Here is a 6,933-nt window from a genome sequence, read left to right on the forward strand (position 1 = left end):
TATTCCTATTCTTATCACATAACGCAGTGAGGTCAGTCAAGTATATTTATATGCACATGCTATCTATGTGTATGTATTCTTCCCATTTGTATGTTCATAGGATCATAGGAGGTTACTAGACTAATGGCCCTGATGCCCTTATAAGCCTAGCCAAGATTATATCTCCAAAAAAGAAACCTCAGTCAGCACCTGTTGCCCTTGTCAGTGAATGACACAGCTGGAACCCTGGGAGACATTTGTGGTTTCTCATCAACTCATCAAGGTTGCACTTGAAGAGAGTCAGTGAGGTACTCTGTTTGACGTGTATGAGAAGTTTATTCCAGAGATGGGGCAGCCTCTAGGAGGCAAACCTATCTCTCCAGCAGGTTTTGTTGATGTTGCATATTAGATTTAGGCCTTTAGAGCAGGTAATGTATGAGGAGTTAGCCTTACAGATATGGAACATCTGTAGTAGGGCAGGGGACAATATTGTCTTGTAGGGGAGCCACAGATCACCTCTGAGCAATCTGTACAATATAGAGTAGAGTGATAGTAATTTGAGCCTGTCCACATAGTACAGGCGTTGGAGGCCATATGTTCTCTTTGTGAGATATTTTTGTGGCCTTTCCAATTGGTGCAGGTGTTTGAAGAGGTACATACCAAACAGGGCATTATACTCAATTATTGGCCTAATGAGGGAGGAGCGCAGAGAGGAAATAACCCCCTTTTTTTTCTGGATGCAATCCCTTTACCTGTGAGATGAACTAAGAAAAAGGCTTTTCTGACTGCTGCCACTACATGATGATCAAATATGAGATTGTTGTCAACCTGAGTACCCAGGACTATCGCCACAGGTTGTGTGTTTTGGGGGTTGCCGTTGATGTGGCAATCAGTAGGGGCTGTGTTTTTACTGAATGGTATAATACATTTTTTTTGTTTAACTTAAGGCCATGACTTTGGCACCAGTCATTTGTTGTGAGACCCTCTTGCAGTATGTTAACATTATTTGGGGAGTCAAAAACAGCACCCAACTTACAGTCGCTCATAAACTTGGTCAGCCACAGGCCTTTTGTCTTTGCCTGGACCTCTAAGAAGTAGATGCCAAAGAGTAGGGGTGCCAAGACAGATAATTGGAGAACACCACTAGTGACAGGTCTGATGTTGGAGGGGGAATGCCTATTTTAACCTTGTGGGTACAATCGGTGAGACAGTTGGCCACCCACCTGATGAAATAGGGATTTACACCAAGTTGTGTTGGCTTTTTGATGATGTCTGAGTGGGGAATTGTGTCAAAGGCCTTGGTCAAGTCAAGGTAAGCTGTATGTACTGACTTTCCCTCATCCAGGGTCTTGGTGACAGTCTCAAAGAAGTCAACCAGGTTCAACAGGCAAGATCTGCCCTTGACGAATCCAAACTGGGTGGGGTCAAGTGCTTGGAGATTGCCTATGTCCTTGTTTGTGAGATCCATGATAATATCCTCCATGGATTTACAGATCAGACATGTCAAGCTAATAGGGAAATAGTTTCCAGGGTCAGTAGTGGTACCACCTTTGTGCAAAGGGATGACAATGGCAGTTCTCCACTCTGCTGGAATTAAGCCTGTACTTAGGCTGTGGTTGAATAGGTTGCTTAATGGCAAAGCTAGTTCTTGCTTGAGATGGTGCAGAATACAAAATGGGATACTATGAGGTCCCATAGATGCTGTATGCTTTGCCTTGGATAGAGCCTTTAACATGATCTATGGAGATGTGAGGTGTGGGACAAGTATTGGGGATGTTGAATGGGCTTTGGGGTGGATAGGGGTGTGAAGTTTGCACTGAACCTATCTGCTAGCAGGTTGGTTAACTCAACAGGATCCGTTAATTACTAATTCGGAACAAACCTGGGCTTTTCCATGGAGATTCCTGATATAAATGAAGAAGGCTTTGTGGTTTCCTTTTGTTTTGGAGGATCATTTCAATTCATAATTGGCTTGATTTTTTCCTGCCATAGGTCTGTTCAAAAATTCAAATTGTCCTCGATTATGTACTTTATTTAACATTGTTGGGTCATACTATCCCATTGGCACAATAACTCGGTGTGTGCCATGTACTGGCAATTATTGTGCCGTGTAATACACAGATTAATACTACTCTTGTTTTAGATTACTGTGACAGGTACATCTGCACCTGTATCCTTGACATACTGCATTGACATTTGATGGTCTCTTGTTGAGTATATGCAGCTGATGCTTCAATAGCATCATTCATGACTCCCTTTTGTGTCTGCATCTTGCTTATGGCACTAAACAGTCTTTTTGAACATAGCTTATATTAAGGCATGTATACATGGGTTAGTATACATGTCCATGTGCTTTGGTGCAGTGGTTAGTGGTGTCACCTCACAGCAAAAAGTTATTTGGTTTGATTCTCAGCTGAGGTGCCTTCTGTGCAGATTCTGCATGTCCTCCCTTGTTCATGTGGGTTTCCTCCCACATTCCAAAGACATGCATCTGCAGCATTTCTCCCTGGGCCTCTGCTGAAATAGGTTCTGTCCCAGTTGGCCTTTCCTGATAAACAAATGTTAAATAAATAAACAAAAGTTGTACTACATGTGCACTGATCTACTTGGATGTGCATGCGTACAGCCCTAATGTAATTGCAACCACCCTTGTAATATGTATCGAGTTGTTGTCTATTCCATTTTGTTGTGCTATACATGTGTACACAAGACTGTCATTTGATCAAACTTACACATGGTAAAGAAAACAACAAAAGCAACCAAAGGAGTAGTCCACACAGGATTTATTCAATGAAGTGCTTTTCGTCCGATTAGTAATTAGGACTTCTTCAGATAAAAAATGTCTAAAAACATCCCTACTTAAATACAACTTCAAAAAAGTCACGTGATCAAATTAGGGTAAAAACCACACACTTCCCTCCAAAATTTTAACTCTCTATATGCTTGAAAACATTAAAAACTACATCCAGTAGGAATAATAAAAAATTCAAAATACTTTCAAAATACATAACAAGCAAACAACAAAATTCTTAAGGTAGCTCTATAACAAGCTAGAATGTTACCTTCACTCTGTTTAATATATATATATATATATATATATATATATATATATATATATATATATATATATATTATATATATATATATATATATATATATATATATATACATATATGTGTGTGTGTGTGTGTGTGTGTGTAGGCAAATGCATACCCTTTATCTTAACAAACTTTTCAGTTTTAAAAGACATAAAATAGAACACATCTCATTTAATCCTGGGTAGCAACAAGCATTTAAATGAATTTGCCACATCAATTCAAGTTTTTCTAATAATAAAGAACTGGGTCCACCTCTGATATCCAGAGTAGCTTGGTCAATGGCCCTGAATTTAAAAGTGCGTGCTTGATTAGAGAATGTCTGCCTAGCTAAGACATTTTCAAGTTTACCCTATTCATGCTATAAATGTGTTCATAGACACATTCTTTGCAATTTGCTATTTAACTGTTACACAGTGCTGTGTTGTTTATGTCATTTGTATGCAGACATGTTTATGGCCTTCTCCAATGCACTAATGCATATGTGTCAGATGCTGGCCATTTACTTCAATGTGCATTGTAAGGACTTCCAGGCCATCTTGTGTGGTGGACACAAGCGTGTGCAGTTATCTCCTTAGTTATTGTTGCCCTGCTTTATATTGTACCTGTTTATTCTTGCTAGCATTTTGTGACTGATGTAAGCTGTGTTGTCCATCTCCTTTCTGTTTATAGCTGTGGCTTGTATATTTCACATTTACATCATCATCATTAACCTCCTTTTTCCCATTTTTTAGTGTTGGGGTGCCGTTTCAACTGTTGCCATCTCTTTTGCTTCAGTGCCACACTCCTCCCTTCTTTGACATTCTTGCCTGACTGTCACAGGTCTTCTGTCATACGGTCGAGCCACCTCTTTGCTGGATGCCCTCATTTTCTCTTGCCTTCTTCCTATTTGTCTCACATCTTCTTCACAAGATTGCCTTCTTTCTGCACATGTGCCCCAAACCATCATAACATGTTCTCTTTGACCTTGTTTGCAGTTGCAGCTACTTTGGTGTCTGCTCTGATGTCCTTATTTCATTATCTGTCCCACAGTGTGCATCCTACTACACATCTCAGGGAATTCATCTCCATCACTTCTAGCTTCCAGAACTGCTCTGCCTTTACTGCCCAATTTCTGTACCATACAGTAGTAACGGTTGCAACACTGTTTTGCACACCTTCCTTTTCAGCTTTTTTGGCATTCTTATGGCATACAGTATCCTGACACTCTGTGCCAGTTGGCTGCAGCTCATCTGATTCTAGCTTTGACTTCCTCATTCAGAATTCCTTTTACCTCAACCACCTGTCCAAGATACTTGATGCTGTTAACCTGTTCCACTACTTTCACTTCTACCTCAGCTCTCAGCTGCTTCTGATTCCCCCATTTGCTGCCATTAACTGCTTGTCTGTACTCAGTTTCATCCCACGTGCCTTCAGTTTTGCATTCCATTCTGTTGAAGTTCTTCTGCTGCTTCAAAGTGTACATTGAGAATTATTTGCAACAAGTGCTGTTTAACCTGAAAGTATATTTGAAATAACGTCCCTCTGATATTGCATTTATTCCTTACTTCTATTTTATGGAGGTCAGGCAGCATCCTAAATGCACATAATTCTGTCTGAATTGAAGGAGTTATGTGAGTTTTTCTTGTATTAGCAATTCTCTGTCTACTTATGCTGTTTTATCTGCCTAGTTAGTTACATACATTCTTCTATGTAAAGGAAGTAAGTTTGTTCTCTTCTGTAATCAACAATCACAAAAACATAGTCATAGCTTCCCAATTCATCCCACCTGGAAACATCTCCATTCTTGAAGACATCTCTCCTGGATCTCATCGAATATAAGTAATGAAACTATTATCCTAGGAGTCATTAACATTGACTAGGCTTCTACTTACTCTACCACTACCTCCCAGAATATAAACCTATACAATTTCTGTCAATTAATCAACTCTCCTACCAGACATAATAAAGATAACTCCTCAGGTACTATTCTAGACTAGATATTAGTTACTCATCCTAACAATATCTATGATAGCGGCACCTTGCCCGATTCCCTCAGCGATCATTTTCCCACCTTTGTATGTCACTCACCTTCCCCCTACACCTACAACATAATTATATCTCACTCCATACCCTCATGAACGTCAACCGCCAATCCTTCTCAGACTCCCTAAAAGAAATAAACTGGAACCCTCTGAAAACTCACCCTCTCGACAAAAGTGTTACATGCTTTAATACTACATTCATAAACCTAATAATCAGCTTTTCTCCTCCTAGAACTAAAAGAGTTAAATCCAAAACTGCCCCTTTGCTTACAAAAGAAACTACAATCTTCATGCATACCCATGATAAATCATGGAAACTCTACCAAAAATACAAAATTCCTAACTCCCTTATTGAATACAAACAACTCCATAATAAAGTTAAAAAACAAATTGCTTTTGACCACAAATCTTACTTCTCTAAGCTTCAAAATAATCACATATCCAACTCCAAGAAATTTGGGAGTAGCATCTCTGCCCTCCATACTCCCAGCAGAAAAGACAACCCTTGCCCTGACCCAAGCTCACCTGACATTATCATAGCCACCAAATGTAACTCCTTCTTCATAGACTCAATAGCCAAGCTCACTACATCCTTCATTAACAACTCATTAACCCCTCCTAGATCTCACACCTACAATTTCTCTCCTTCGGACTCCAATACCAGCCACCCTCCTCCCTTCACCCTTAAATCCATTCCTGTCAATACTATAAAAAGACTCCTTAAATTAAAACCATACTCAAATGCCCCAGACAACTTACCCTCTAACTTCCTCAAGTTGGCTTGTCGAGTAGACCTGCTGTGTTTTGAAGGTGTTTTTAGAGAATGTGATTTGCGATGCTGTTACCTACACTGAACATGCTTAGCTGCAGATGGTATAGCTCTCCCCATGTGTATTCTAATTAATTGGTCCATCCAAAAATCCTACGTACCCCTCCTCTGGAAAAAAGCCTTTATCATTCCCTTACACAAAGGGGGCAACAACACTGGCTTCACCAACTTTCGCCCCATAGCTATTCTCCCCTCCATCTCTAAAATTCTTGAAAAATATATTCATCTAGAACTTTAAACCTTACCTTTTAGACAACCACCTACTGTTCCCAACACTACATGGATTCAGACAGGGACACAGCAACACCTCAGCCCTTCTTTCCTTCTTCAGTAACATTGACCATGCTCGTGGCTCAGGTAACATCATATCTACCCTCCTTCTAGATCTATCCAAGGCCTTCAATACCATTTCCCATACCCTACTCCAGTCCACTTAACCTTTCCTCCTCTTCCATTAGTTGGTTTTCCAGTTATCTCTCAAACAGGAAACAGGTAATCAAGTGGAAGAACTGTACCTCTTTCTACTTCAACACTCTGACAGGTGTCCCCCAAGGTTCTATCCTGGGTCCTTTATGATTCAATATCTTCATTAACAATTTTCATCAATGTATCCCAAATGCTAAACTTGTGCAATATGCTGATGATTCTACCATCATCTACTCTGTTGAATCTTTCCCCAAACTCATGCATATAACTCAGACTACCTTTCACAGTACTGAGACATGGATGTTAAACAATAATCTAGCTCTCGATGCATCTAAAACCAAAATCATGATCCTTACCCCATCCAAAAACATCAAAATAGATAAGAACTCCTTCTCCATTGTAAGCCAAAACTCGACTCCCATTGAAATAGTCCTCCATGCTAAGTTTCTAGGTGTCCTTATTGATAAACATCTAAAGTTTGACATTCAACTTCAAACTAACATCAAGAAAACTCACCAGAAGCTTGGAATGTTTATCGGCATAATTGCTACCTTACCTCTTCAACTAAGCATACCCTTTC

This window comes from Protopterus annectens, chromosome 3.part1, assembly GCF_019279795.1.
Source record: "Protopterus annectens isolate FY-2018-M chromosome 3.part1, PAN1.0, whole genome shotgun sequence".
NCBI classification, from domain to species: domain Eukaryota; kingdom Metazoa; phylum Chordata; order Ceratodontiformes; family Protopteridae; genus Protopterus; species Protopterus annectens.